Below are 14301 nucleotides of genomic sequence, written 5' to 3' on the forward strand. Positions count from 1 at the left end.
TCCTACCTTGAAAGGCTGTGATCCACGTTAGGCCTTGGTGTTTAAAAATTGTCTTTACTGGCAGATGCTGGAGGAAGATCAGAGCTGCAATTAACCTATTTACAGTTAAAGCTTATGTGTGATTTAGAAAAAAATCTTAAACTTTAAACCAAAAAGATTTAAAAGTTATAGAACAAATGACTGAATAAAGCAAATCTGGGATTAATTAAGTATAAAATTGGTTGCAAATGTTTTCAAAAACTTTTAATGTTATGGGTTGGGAAGTTGCTATTTTGGAAGCTCTCAGCAAGTGGCACAGCTCTCCAGGGAGTATGTGGGTGGTGGAAACACCGCACTGCTGTGGGTGATGGAGCCATGTACCCCCAGGAATGATGATGCCTCTACCAGGAAGCAGCTCAGCCTGGGACTGTGCCTGGCGCTTGCCTGCACTGAGGAGTCCAGCTTGATGGACGTGAGTGTGTTTCAGCTCCTATTGCTGCTTCTGCTCCTGAGAAAAATAAAACAAATTGGTGCTCCCTCACTTAGAGACACTTTCTTGCACAGTTGCCTCAGGGCCCAAAATAGCATTACTGACCTCAGTGTGGACCATCCCTCCTGCAAATCATTGAACAAAGTGCATTTGACCATTAACCTAGGGGGGTTGTCTCATACAAATGAATTAGCTGCCTTCCTAGGGATGCCCAGTAAGTGTGGGGACCAGAAGAGAGCAGAGAAGAGTGAGGTCTTTGAGGAAAGCCCATGCTATCGGATGTTGTAACTGCAGATGTTTGGCACAATCTTTTCCAAGGGGCTAATTTTAAGAATTGATCTCCAGTTATTAGCTGTGACTGAAAGGCACAACATAGGAAAAGAAAAAGTGTTATTTCCAGACTAGTCAGTATTTCAGATTATATTAGTTTATTACAGAGAAGCATCCAAAACTCTCGGCCAATATTCAATGCTTAAATAGCAGAGACTGGCATATAATGAGTAGAAATATGGTGTATATTTGCCAATTTAGGCTGCAAATCTAACTTCTGATCCTTTCCAACATGTCAATGGTCAGTATAAAAAAACGTTTTTGTGGCAGAAGCCTATGAAAACTGAGGTGTTTCTTGGGGAGTAATAGGAGTTGAATGTTTAAAAATTTTTTGTTTACTATCTGGGGAGCATTATTAAGAAGCATTTCTCAAAAAAAATCTGCCCTAATACAGAAAAAAGTAAACCCTGCAAAAAAAACCCCCAACCAATAGGCTTTGAAAAATGTTTTAATAATGAAGCTAAGTAAATAATTTTAAAATTTATTTGGTGTATGTAAATAGTGTAATAACTGAGCTCACAAGACTAATAATTTTTTCGATTTCTTTAACTAATATCTCTATATTTTAATTATTATGTGATGGATAAAACATTTGATACTTGTCTTGAGTAGCTCTTGGTCAGAGTTGTAGTAGCAATAATAAACTGTTCCAGTTCTGTGGTCAGATGAGCACACAGGCATATCGCGGGAGAGTTTTACATGCGTAGATTTAAAATCTTTCTCACATATGAATGTATTTACGTTATTTGTTGAGCACTACTTGGTTGCAAACACAACTGTTGCATTTTTCTTGCTGTTTAAGTCAGCAGGTTTTCTTAGCAGTTCTGATTAATGCTTTTCCTCATTCATTTTCACTGAGGATATGTCAATGTGTCATTGAGTCTCGTGATCTTGACCCCCCCAGTACCAAGAGCAGCCAAAGCTATTTTACTTGTTGTTAACACACGTCAGGGGAACTCACTTCTTGCAGCCATGATGATCTTCAAGCAGATACTATTTTTTATTTCAGAAATGACTATGTAACTTTTTAAAACTGTCAGTTTATTTTGAACCCTTAAGCCCAGTGTGCAAACACTGGGGGGAAGATGCTGCTCTGCAGACGCTGCTGCTGCTCACATCTCTGCTGCCTGACCTGAGGTATGCGATGAAACCCCAGTACACGCAGCCTGCGAGCATCTCACAGTTGTCACCATTTTTCACAGCCTTCTGGTGAGGTAGCAAAGTTATTTCAGTTTTACAGGTGACAACAGAGATACAGAGTCACTGCACTGCAGTCCAAATCCTCAAAGAGATTGAAAGAACTAATTTTCATATAGGCATAAATAGGGACCTGAATCCTGGACTGTCAGGTCCCGCACAGGCTGCCAAAACACCAGTCCAACCCTGGTGTGGGTTCTTGGCACACTGCCAGCTGTAAGTGATGACACAGTCATCACTTTGATGACTTTGATGGGACACTACAAACCCTCCCTGCTAACCTGGGGGGAACCAGCACTCAAGCTGCCCTCGGCAGGGAAGGGCAGCGGGGCTGCTGCCCCAGTTAGACATCACCTGGCTGATGCAGGTTCTGCAGGTTCTTCCCACCAGCATGAGCTTCTTTTTTTTCCTTCTCCTTTGTAAATGGAGGAAAATATTTGTTTCAGGGCATGAGTCTGAAGTCTCAGAGGCTACATGAGTGTTGTTAGAATCTGGTAATTTTACTGTTATGAAATAAGCTGCTGATGGGCCAAATTTCCTTGTAATGCCAGGAGTTGCAGTTCAGAAAACTTTCACTAGCCTAACAAAGTAGCAACATTTACAGGCCTCATCAGGAGTAAGTAATAACTTTAATGGAGCAGTTAATTAGTTCTGGTCTTTTCAGACAGGATCATTAGAATTTAATGAGAATTAATAATTTTGTAAAGCATGGAAATATGTTGCCCCAAGCAAAATTCAGTAACACACATTTCACAAATAGCTATTTTAAATGAATGCAGTGACATTTTCTCGTATTGTTGGATGAGCTATAATATTTTTATGTAGCAACTCTAGGTAAAATATATATTTGGCTCACATTATAATGTATGTTACCATTTTAAGATACAAAGTCCCCATTGTTTGTGAATAGGAATAGAAACCAAAATACAGCCATGTAAATGTGATTCTTTATCACTGTTGGCTTTTTTCTTGAACATTTTAAAGACAAAGCTACTGATCACCTAGAAGCATCATTGAAGAGCAGCAGAATTCCTTTGCCATGTGCTATAATATCCTCTTGTGTCAGATCTATCACATTAGTTACCTGACTAAAACAAGCACATTATCTGTTTGAGAAGAAGACGTCATAAAAGGACAGAAAATATTCATCAAAGAAATATATTTGGAGCTATTTTAGTTTTACATCATCTGACAATGTAATATATGTAACAAGCAACACAAGCATTCCATTTAAGGGTGTTTTTTTTTAGGCTAGCATTTTATGTAAATGTTTATCTACAGTTTTTGTGTCTAAGCTATGTTCATGGAAACTATGTTCAAGGAAACCATTTCTTGTTTCCAGATTCTGGGCTGGTTTAAATTGGCCTGACTTCCACTGACCTTCGTGAGGTTGTGCTGATGTACGTGGGTGGAGGATGGGGCACAAACACTTTAATGAAGGCTTTGGAAATCCTAGAAGAGAGGGGAGGAAATTCCTTCTGGTTCAAGGGTCCAAAGCTATTGTACATGCTATAACTGCTGATGACTTTTCTTCACAGAGTTTTTCCTCTGGTGCTTGAATATATAGATGATATTCTTTATTGTATTAAAATAGTTGATCAATAAATCTGAAAATATGTTGGATATTATGAACTGGCTTTCTGAATGTGGCCTGGACTTGCAGGCTAAACAAACATAGCATAAAATGGAGGCAGCCAAAACCATCGTGTTGATCCTGACCCCCCATCCCTGTAGCGTGATATGTAAGTCTGACACAGTTATACCAGTATAAAGCTGGTGCAATGGGGCAGAGATTCAGACTTGTGTAGCTTCTAATCTTATTGCTGAGAGAATTATAGCCTGGATTAAACATGTCAGAGTAAGGGCCAAAGTAGAGCTCCCCTGCCACTGGGGCTAGGCTGTGGTACCCTATCATTAAAGTACGGTTTGTGGGGAGATCTGAATTCCTCTTCTTGTAGCAATATCTAGCCAAAGCACAGAAAGATCAAGCTATTCAGCTTTTCATGATCGTCTAACCCATTTCATTTTTTAAAACTGCGGAGCAGTAAAATGAACCATTCTTACTTGCTGGCTCTTCTGAGCAAAGAAAATAGCAAGAGAAAACCCTGGCTCAAACTTCAAATACATAATACATCTCCCATCACAGGTGTGAAAGAAAATTACCCACCAGATTTTTTTTTCAGTAGAAGTTTGGATTTAAAATGAAAAATGTTATCATTACCGATTTTTAACAGTCAGATGAAAAATTGCTAATATATATATATAGGTTGAAAGCTCTGCAGGAGATGAGTAATTGGAGAGAGCATTCCAAGTGTTGGCCATCCAAATATGTAACAAACTGTATTCTTCTTTTCTTAATTTTTTCAATTAACTTTTATAGTATTTAAGGCTAAAAGATATTTTTTTTCTCAGCCTCTTTTTCATCTTCCAAGCATGATGATTTCTGTTAATATAATGAATTTAGTGTACTGCAGCAGCATCGAGGCACTAGTGATTGGAAATCAAGAGCTACTGTTTCCATAAAATAAAACAACAGTCTCTTCCAGAAAGCTGGCAAATGCAAGAATACAGGAGAGGGGACAGGTGGGAACAGCAGAGCAGGGAAGATACTGCAAGGGCACCGCTTATCGTAGGTGCAGCTGTGAAGGGTGAGGTTTGACCACCACTTGGTAATCGTTGCGTGGGGAGTTGAACAGACACATGATGTGGCAGCATTTTAAAATCCCTGTGGCCTGATGCTAGCTGTGGTACCTGCAAGCGGTGTTGGGAGAGAGAGACCTGCCCAGTCCTCCTGCCGCTTTCTCTCCTCCACTGGATCATGTGCTGGAGGTGGCCCAGGTTCAGCTGCAATGGTTATTTTCCATTCCTGGTCTGCAAGAACTTTCCCTTGGTCTCCTTAAGCAAGTGGGAAGGTGAGGGAGGAAGTAAAGATCACATCTGGCACCTCAGTTACTTCATTTCTACCTGCCTTGGAGAGGTTGGTGACATGAAATGATTGTGCATTGTCCATGGGAGAAGTGGTGAAAAACTCTCCTTGCCCGCTGCCTGCCCCAGCACATGCAGGTAGCAGGGAGCCTTATGCTGCTCGTCCTGGCTGACCCTGCTAAGGAGATTGCTGGGCTTTTCCTTTTGAAGTCTGCCTTACACCGGTCTCCATCTTCACAAGGGTCAGAGCCGTGAGAAACAGTTGTTTTTCACTCACATAATGGGTCTTTTCTCACAATAATGTGTAAAGAACACAAATGAAGATAATGGTGTTTTCTTCTGGTCTAATCTGGACCTTTTCTGTTATTTTAATGTTGGTTTAAGTTTTAATTAGAGAGCAATTGGCATCAGCAGTCATACACTTGATCATATGTCATATGATCTAAAACCTAGCTACTTGATCCCATAAGATAATTAGTATTTTATTGCTGTATTTTATTAAATATTGATGCCAAAGTTTTCTTTTCAGCATTTGCAAATCCTTTTAGTAAATTGGCAGTAAAATAAAAAGCTTCAATTTGGTGAGAGCTACTGTAATTATATTTACTCTGTAGTTTATTACCAGATGTTTAAAATGTTTGTATATTTGTATTACACCTAAAAACTTCATTAAACGAACATTAAAGCTGCAAAGTGTAGTATTCTGAAATTAGGAAATGATGGAAGTATGTTTTCCTATGCAACTTTAAAACTCTTTCGGGAAATCAGAACTGCGTGTTAGCTGTCTGGACTCTGTATACAGTGTGTGAGGCAAGGCAGGCGCCTCCAAATGGGATATAAACAAATGCATGTGATGGTGTGGGAGCCACCTACATTCATAAACTGGGAGTGCGAGAGACAGGGCTCCATCTGAAATCTGAGGTCTCTCTGGAAGAAAGCACCTGGCTGCGCTCAGGAAGGAGCCTCCTTCGAGTGTGTGGGACCTGCAGCCTGCAATAAGCAGCTGTGCAGATTTGCCCTCCTTTCCCCAGAGGAGAGAAACATCAGGAGAGTCTCTGAGAAAAAGGCATATTATATATTATATTATACATTATATAATGGGGAAAATGCCACAGTTCTGTGCCACAGTTCTGTACCACAGTGAAATTGCCATTTTTTCAGGGAGAGTGTGACATGCTGGCTGCTACAAGGGTGCTTATGCCTTGTACCTATGATCATGACTGAATAAATGTAGGAATTGTTGAAGGAGTAGCTGCTGGACCCCTGGGCTCCCCGTATCAGGCATCACCTCTACTGCTAGGTATGGAGATGTGGTCTCGGCCACTTTCTGTGGCTCAGTGGATCTTCACTTCTTTGACGAACTTCAGCACACCTTCAGAATGAAGTGGCTAAATGCCCCCCAACAGATTTGCCCTGTAGATGAGTGTTTGAACTCCTTTCAGTCTATGGAGAAGTAGCCGAAATCTGCTGTTCCTGTGCAAGTCTTCAATCAGGAAACTATTTTATAGAAGGGATTACTGCTGCTAACTGCAAGGGCATCATAAAACTAGTGATCCCTGCTCCACCTCGGGAAAAAGAGGCTGGAGGAGGAGAGAGAGTTTCAGGCTGTGCATCCCAAATGGAAACAGGTACTCACCGCAGCCCCAAGGGAAGTGAGCAGCCACTGCAAGCATGAGATTGAAAAACTGTTTATGTCCTCAGTGTACTTCTCTAGGAGAGGGCTAAGGACTGTTTGCTCTTTAATGAAAGTTGAAATTCTTTTATATGTTTCAAGAGAGGCTCAGAAGGCAGGCACAAAGCACACAAACCCAGCTCTGATTTGACCTTCACTGTTCTCTCTTCCTTTTTGCTCAGGGTGATCTTCAAATCTGTATATCCTGAAGCTTTTGCATGGTCTCATTATGAATCCAAGTTCGAACTCTGGGCCTACCCTTCATGTCAGCACAAGAGAAACTTCACATGAGCAAAGTTCCTGCTGTTCCACCCCATGTAGCTACAGTAGTGGCTTTTCTGCTTGCAAAGGGTTGCTTGGAAAACCTTTGCCTGGTGTCCTGGCTAAAAACTATCAGACCTGACTAAAGTTTGTGGGACTGGGAGCTATTCAAATTGTAGAGGATTTAGGCACCACTTTAAAATGCTGTTTTCATGAGCACGTAAATCCTATCTAGCAGTATTTTTGTCAAACTTTATATGATGGTATATAATACAAGCCTAAAATTTATACTTCTGTGTGTTTCAACCTCAACTTCTCACTGAGCTCTTCAGCTGGTGTGGATTCATGTAGCTCCTTGGGCTTTAGAGGAGGTGTGATGACTTACACAGGGTAAAGAGAGGGTCCCTCTTTCTAATGTCATTTCCTTGGGTCTTTTTTATGTGGTATTCTTCTGTCATTTCATTTTTCATTCTTTTACCAAAAATCTTAAATGTTTCCCTGTAAACATTAAAAATCTGCTTGTGTCTTTGGCGTCAACTATAACAATAGAACTTGTTTTTACATCTCTCCATGGTACAATATAGAGGCATTGCCAAAAGCTATCCACTATCATTACAAACATGGGAATGGAAGACATATATAAACATAGAAGTGTAACCTCTTTCTCCAATAAGAGTTTATAATAGCAACAGTGAACTTGACCCAGTGCATTTCCTGTAGGGATAAGGTGACCTGCAGGGGTTAATGGCCCGTGGCTTTGCCTTGGGCTATCATCTCACCCCGCCAGTGATTAATCCTGGAGAAATGCCCTTTGCTCCCATCATTATCCCTTAAATGGAGCCTTTAGAATTCAAAATGATTTTGGAATGGAATTTACCACTGCCCTGCACTCCATTCATTGCAAGGAACTTCACTGTAACTGCATGTCACATTTGCATAAATAACCTTCAGAGTGGGGGGGAGGGAAAGAAGGATGAAAGGACTGGCCCAGAGAAAGGGAATAAAACTCCAGTGCAGGCTACCACTGCCAGTAATATTCCATATTCCAACAGCAGGGTGATGCAATACCAGGAGGATACGACTACTGCAGCAAGTGGAGTTAATCAGAAAGCCCTAAAATATTTGCTGTATGTAAGACTATTCCTGTGTAAGCATTAATTGTAGCATATTTTCAGGCAGCAGTATATTATATTTTTGTTTCTTTACTTAGCTGGTTCCCACGCATATTCTTGAGAAAATAGTTTCTCTTAATAAACGTAGGACAGCAAGGTCCCTACACTGGAAATGCACAGTCGGAAGAGCTGTCTAAGGAACTGGGGTATTCCCTTGGACAGGCTGAGCACAGAAAAGACTGCCAGTGTTGAGGTAGCATTCTGCATCAAAACCCGGAAGGTTCAGCTCATCTGTTGTGCTCTCCTGCAAGTCTCTCACTTGCAAATTGTATCTGCTAGCATAGCAGCTCAGGTACTTGTACAGCATATTGCTTATATCTTATTCCTGAGAAGGCAGCAAAACTGTTGTATAGCAATCTGCACTTTCAGTCAGTTCTATTCTCCCCTCTTACACCATCTGATGTGGGTTTCAAACCTGGCTATATTAAGATAAATATGCCTAGTACACAAAGCTGTAGAAGTAACTAAATTTGCTTACTGGCTTTTATCTTTTAATAGACACAAGTTTTCTCATACACTCTTTCAATCAAGGAATGTTCCAAATAGGAATTTATTGAAGATCAGCGCTGGACAACCAGTTTAATATAACTCTACCATTAAATAACTGGTGGCTGAAGTCTGCAATGCCATCCTTGCAGACCCCCACATCAGCTGCATTGATCACACCCCCTTCTCAACAGGAAATATATTCCTTGTGTCTTCAGAGTAATTTTGCATGTGGAGCCATGTCATCTGTTGCCTGTGGTGAGTCTGGTGGCAGTGGTAACCCGGTGTGTGGTTGTATTTTGATCCTGGTCAGGGCCATTTTTATTCAGTAGCATCTTGCATACTTTTTTTTTTTTAACTTTATCATGGACAACTTTATCAGGCAAGGCAACCTATAGTGCCTTCAAAGTGGAAATGTTCTCCAGCTGGTTCAGGGTCATCAAAGATGGAGTATGGGATGCTCTCCAATAAGCTGCTCACTATCCCTCTGGTGTGTAAACAGGATGTGGCAGAGTGAAGCAGGGTTGTCCAGCTCTGGAAGCCAACCCTGACTCCTGATCACTGTACCTGTGTGATGCTTGTCTGCCAGAAGCTGCTGACTGCAATATAGTGCACCTCATAAGCAGAGATGGTCATGGTCTCTTTTACTCTTCTAATGAGTGAACCCAAGTCAACACATTCACAGAAACTGGGCTTCTACACTGTGCCAGCATTCCCTTCAGGTGGTGCCAGGAGTGGTTTCTGATAAGTGTGAATGATGTTGTGACCCTTCTCTGAACCCTTATCTCACTTGCATATCAATGGAGCCTGGTACCTGGGATGTGTGAAGCCCTGGACTCAGACCCATAAATGACAACTTGGTGGATCTGTGGCTGAAGGTACAGTGAAGGTGAGTATAGGAGGAACATATATGCTGAACAGCTTTAACATTTGAAGCCTAGACATTTATATACTTTGGATTTAGTTTCTAAAATTTACTCCAGCTTCTCTCCTTCTGCAGTAGCCAGAAAAAGCCATGCTGCTATACTACAGCTTTCTGTTGCTGCTGGGCCACCCGGCAGCAGTGCCCAGAGGGAAGTGCAGTTCCTAGGTTTGGGGACCAGGACTCTGTGGTCCTTTGCAGTCTAAGTTCCTGCTCTGCACTGTGCCAGTCAGACCTGGCATAAGGGCAGATAATCTCAATGTGGTGCTTTGGCTTGCAAGCCTTCTTTCTTGATAACAATCTCAGTAACCTCTCTTGTATCTCACCCTCCATTCATGGTGTCTCAGTTGAATTCTGAAGTGGCTGGAACTGTGAAAAGACACAAGACTTCTTGGGATACTGTTGGAGACCTGTATGAACCAGAGGGTGCAATGTGGACCCTGGAGCTACCTCTATCTGACCCACTCCCTCATATTTTGAAATACTTCCCCATGCTTTCTTTACATTTTCTTCATATTCCATAATCAAGCTAAAGCCCTGAATATATTTTTGTAACCTGCCTATTAAGCCAGCATTAATTGTAGATAAAGATTTACCATTAATTATTTAAAATAACATGGAAAAGGAAAAAAAAGTGAGGACTGTATTTTTTTTTCCTGTGATGCCTGAAAAAGGCATTAACTGTGTTTCTGATATTTGGGGCTTTTAGTAAGATTCATCTTCCTTCTTATTTTTCATCAAGACTGTAAATGTTATAAAATGATCTTGTTCAATTATCATTACTAACATAACTCAAATGCCTGTAAGATTTTTTGGGAGAAGTCTTCGCTTTTTTGTTAAGAGAAAGCTGCTATTCAACACAGGAGATTCCTATTACATTCTTTAGCAAAACCACGTACCAGAATAGCTGCTTACATATATACATAAACATAGGTGTATGAAAAGAGGACTGCATGTCTTTACTTTTGGGAATCATTTCAGTTCTGGAAATCAGAAGGAAAAAAGCTTACAGTTAAATTTTTAAGTGTTGCAGCTGTTAAGAAAAAAGGAATTTCATCTGAAAATGAGAGTTCTGATTCTGTTTTACTGGGAAGGAGAAACAGTAATAAATTGTATCATGTTTACAAGCACCTGTACAAAGTGCTGCCATATGTGTAAAACAGGGCACGCAGGGCCAGTACCACAGCTGGGACATCCATCCTCATCCCGTTTTGTTGGAGGAAGGAAGCTTCTTGGGCTACCTTGGGACTCTCCCAAGCTCCCTTGGGAGAGGCAGTCCAGGATGGGACCAGTGCTACCACCATCACTGTAATATGGGATTATCAAAACTGGACTTATGTCATGTTGTTTACTTAAAGACGATGAAATTCCTTGTTGGTTTCATGTCTTTTTTTTCTGCTATACTAACAGCTATGAGAAAACATTTAAAACAAGCATATGCCTGAAAAGAATTCATTACAAAGTCTGTTAAATTCTCCCAACTGTTTTTGTTTTACCATCAGCTTTAGAGCAGTGTTTCATTGTGTGTGTGGAGGGAGTCAGGCACCATAGAACCTGAAACCTGAATGAGACCTCTACATTTTATTAGGGTATAAATAATGGTAATAATTTGATGGGGCTCCTTGAATAACACAACAACAGAATGGGGTTTGGTTTACAGCATCGTACTTTGCCTTGTCTGTAGGGTTAGTGTTGCAGATTGCTTTCTCACAGATTGGCTCCTGCCAGTAAGAAGGTCATAAATGCCCCCCTTAATCACTGGCTATGTCTAAAAAACCTGATATAATCCCTATATAGGGTGCCATGTACTTTTAAATATGCAACTTAAAGAACTTAAAAGAGTAGAAAATATGTTCTTATTCAGGTGTATCTGAGGCTGTCATTCGATAATACAGGGGCCTGGACAGAGAGCTGGTCCCAAGCGTGTTAATTTGTAAATGGAGCAAAGCCAATGGCTGATTCCACAACTCTTCTCTGTTGAGACACTGGAGGGTCCGGGACTCATCTAAAATTCCTCTCCTTTTACAACATAATTTTATTTTCTATAAAACAAGGGCAGGGGAGGGGGAGAAAAGAAAAAAACTTCTTAAAACTTGAAAACATAAACTTTCTAACACAATCATTTTCTTTTTAAACAAGGCATTGTTTCTAGCCAGCTCCATAGGTTGGCACTCATGAAACATACAGATGATATGGCACGCGGATGGCTGTGGACTTCAAGCATTTTCTCTGTCTCCTCTTGTCTCTGCCCACAAAGAATTCAAACACAAAATATTACTCAGGGGAATATAAAATGAAGAACTTCATTGGTCTGAATAACATTTTGCCCTTTCAATTCCAACACTGTAGCTGATCATCATGACTTTTCCTTTTCTTAAGGGGAGATATTAGGAGATGCGTTGTCTTTCCTGGCACAACCAAATTGGCTGCTTTCTAAATCACCTGGTAGACATGTTTTTTAGTGGCAAAGTAATGTCCCTGTGTCCGTTCCCTGGTGCAGAGGTCTTTACACACAATAGAAGGGGACAGGAACATATGGTGAAGCCATGCACTGGAGATCCCTTCAGTGTATCTGCATAGCTAGTGACCATGTGTATTCCCCAGACAACTTTTTCAACAGAAGAAGAGCAAACAGCCTTCTGGAGTAGTTCTTGTTTGCAGACATTTGAGTGCAGCTGTCAAGTAAGGGCAGCGGAGCCAGTATTGTTCCACAGAGACTTGTGGCATCGTGGCCATGATGCAGCCATTTATCATCAGCCTCTGTCATTCCCAAACCGGGGCCTCTCAAATGATAACACAGAGTGCCGCCACTCCTTTACTGACTTGGTCCCTGGTTAATCAGTTTGTTCAGGTTTTGAATGCTGTATTCAAGCATATTTTTAACAATGAAAAGCTCTCTGTGCTAAAAGAAAGGTCCTACGTATTTGAGTCACATTCTTTTCTTTCCAATCGTTTCAGGTTTTGTGTCACTTGATTTGTACTAGCTGTGGCTCATTATGAGAAGTATTTGTCAGTGTGGGCACTAAGGCACGCACAGCCCTACATGTGAAATTTAATTATGGGCATGGGAATTTCCTGTCCATTCCCTTGAAATATTGTTGCTTAAAACTTGATAGAGTGAAGGTTTTGCAAATTGAAAGAGAGAACCATGAAGGAAGATAGACAGAGGAATAGAAAGAGGGGTCCGGAGATGTCTGATGTCTGGGGATTGAAGAAAAAAGCCAGGTTCCCTTAGGAGCAGTGAATGACCTTGGAGCTATTGGAACAGAGGAAAAAGAAGACACTGTGGTGGCACAGAGGGGTACAGGATGGAGCCTGACGACAAACAGTGAGGGATGGGTCCTCAAATGGGGCTGAGAGAGAAAAAAGGGCTTGGAGGGAAGAAAGAAAGAAGGTTAGGGCTGGGGTGAGTCTTCTGGCCAAGGAAGCTTTAAATCAGAGATTGTGAGCACAGATGCACATACTGATATTACTGTGCAAGGTACTCTGAAAAGCTGTGGGATACAATTGTCATAATTTTTATTTCTTAGATTTGCTCTTCCTCTCCCATCTCATTAGAAAGGTTTGAGAAAGTGCCAGCTGCATGGCAAAGGCTGAGCCCTGGTCACTAGTGCACAGCCTGACAGGAGAGAGGGACTTCGTCTCCTGTAAATGAAGCTGTTTACTGGGAACCTCCCTGCACATGCTGTAATGCTGTTTATGTGTCTCTTCTTGAGAGGAGGATTATACACAGTGGAGAAATCTTTCCTTACAGGTGGGCAAGCGATACCTTTATTGTCACTGAGGAGTTTTGTTAGCTATATTAGGACTATATTAAGCATTTCCTAAGTATTCAGGGACACTGACTGCAGAATCCAATCATGCTGTTTCCATTTGTTTCATCTTTTGAACTCTCATTTAAGAAAAAAACTGTAGTTTGTAGTCCCCTTCGCCTAATTTGGGTTATTGTACCATGGCCACTGTTCCTGCCTGCACACTCAGTAACCTACCTAGCACAAGCAACATGTCTCTCCCTCTCCTCCCCAGGGAGAAGGTACCTGACCCTTGGCTCCTGCTGGATGCTGTGGGCTTTCCCCAGTGGCATAGCATCAGCTCTATCATGAGCATCATCGCATATAGGGACATGGGGCAGAGATGGTCTTTCTTGGAGAGAAGGAGATGGTATCAGGTAGCACTCCTTCCTGTTACAGCATCACAAGCAGCTCCAGCACCATAATAGAAGGGATCAAGGCTCATGAAGGAATTGAGGCTCCCTTAATTATCACTCTCTTTCTCCCTGCTCTAAATCCATTCCTGATAGAGCTTCAAGGAGTCAAGGAACACTGCTAACTGCAGCCTGACAGCTAATGGACGCATGTTAATCAGAGGAACTTGAGCTATGGTTGCAGACTTCTCAGATATTTTTCTCTGCCTACCAGCATGATACCTGTCACAGTCACTCACTGGCTGCTTTTTACTAACGAATATTCAACAGATTTCAACCAAGCTTAGAGACGGTGCTGTTGTCACTCTGGTGCAGCTACAGTGAGCTGGATGTTATCTCCATGCTCTTGGGAGGGAAACCATCAAAACACCAGCAGACAGTAGAGGGTTGCTGCATGATCTTCCTGAGTCTGCATATGGTGTCAAAATAAGGACCTTTCATCTCAGCAGAATGTTAAAATCTGAAACTTAATTATGACAGCTGCATTTGCATTAACTCTTTCAGTACCTGAACATTTTAGCAAAATACTCAAACCGTGAGCTTTTACTAGATGTGGTTGCCTATCAGTTATCTCTCTGTTATAATAATAATCTTCAGTTCAAAAGATAACTTTCAGCTTCCACCCTGTTAACATCTGGTAACAGGTTGTTTTCAGTTGCCAGT

This window comes from Phalacrocorax aristotelis, chromosome 2, assembly GCF_949628215.1.
Source record: "Phalacrocorax aristotelis chromosome 2, bGulAri2.1, whole genome shotgun sequence".
In the NCBI taxonomy this organism is placed as follows: Eukaryota; Metazoa; Chordata; class Aves; order Suliformes; family Phalacrocoracidae; genus Phalacrocorax; species Phalacrocorax aristotelis.